Here is a 1,715-nt window from a genome sequence, read left to right as displayed (position 1 = left end):
CTGGTAAGAGACTGATGTCTCGCCAGGTAAATCATCGGACAGCTGGTAGCGGTCAGGTTCCAATTTCTTTTATGGGCTCTCATGACATGGTTGGTTTCGACCTGGCCTTTCATTAGAAGGGGCTAGCCTTCGATCCCAAGTATAAGGTAGAAATATATATATATATATATATATATATATATATATATATATATATATATATATATATATATATATATTTATATATATATATATATGTATATATATAATAAAATAAACCAATATATATATATATATATATATATATATATATATATATATATATATATATATATATATATATATATATATATATATATATATATATATATATATAGGCCTATATTTATATATATATATATATATATATATATATATATATATATATATATATATATATATATATATATATATATATATACAAATATATATTTATAAATGTATATATACGTATATATATATATATATATATATATATATATATATATATATATATATATATATATATATATATATATATATATATATATATATATATATATATATATATATACCTTATATACTGATATACTGTATATACTAACATGTATGCTTGTATGTAATATGAGAAAACTAGAACAAGAGCAATTTAGAAGTATTTCGTAGTACATTTTGAATGATTTGCTGAAATTAAAAGACTAGACGTAATATATTTCCCGAATACTACACATTGGGACGTGCTGGTTCCCTTCGTGAGAATTAACTAAATGAAACCGAAGCTTCCCCCAAAGGTATCATCCAGTTAACGAGTTCTTGTATGAGATGACACTTGTTCTTTCCCTTTTGTTAGGAATTTTAGATAAAAGTACCACTTGCACTTGCTCTTGCACTGGCTTTGGCTGTAAAAATACTGATCTATCGATCCTTCTTCTACGCCCTAAGGAAATAAACAAAAGAACCCTGTCTCTGATGTACCTAGTAATAGGCTATTAAAAGATTATGCCTAAAAACAATGGCTTATTAACCCACCAGGATGAGGCATCAATATCATAAAAATTTCCAACATATTGCCCAATAAACCAGGGACCTGAGACTCCACCATCGAGCCTTGAAGCTAATTCAAGTTCCACCTCGGGAAAACCAAGTAACATAAACTTGCCTAAGAGCTTCCGTTACTACTGTATAAGTAGGAATATGTACCGTCATTTGTAAGGAAATATGAAGAGTTTTCAAGGGTATCTGCTTAAACAGGTACAATCATGAAAATGACAGTAATACATAACCAGACACATACGGTGCATGCACACACACACATACATACATATATATATATATATATATATATATATATATATATATATATATATATATATATATATATATATATATATATACATATATATATATGTATATACATATACATATATATATATATATATATATATATATATATATATGCATGTATGTATGTATATATATATATATATATATATATATATATATATATATATATATATACATATGTATGTATATATATATATATATATATATATATATATATATATATATATATATATATATATATATATATATACATATATATTTATATATATACGTATATATATAAATTTATATATATATATATATATATATATATATATATATATATATATATATATATATATATATATATATACATATATATATATATATATATA

The sequence above is a fragment of the Palaemon carinicauda genome, chromosome 2 (genome assembly GCF_036898095.1).
Source record: "Palaemon carinicauda isolate YSFRI2023 chromosome 2, ASM3689809v2, whole genome shotgun sequence".
NCBI lineage: Eukaryota > Metazoa > Arthropoda > Malacostraca > Decapoda > Palaemonidae > Palaemon > Palaemon carinicauda.
Note: the sequence above shows the minus strand (reverse complement) of the source record.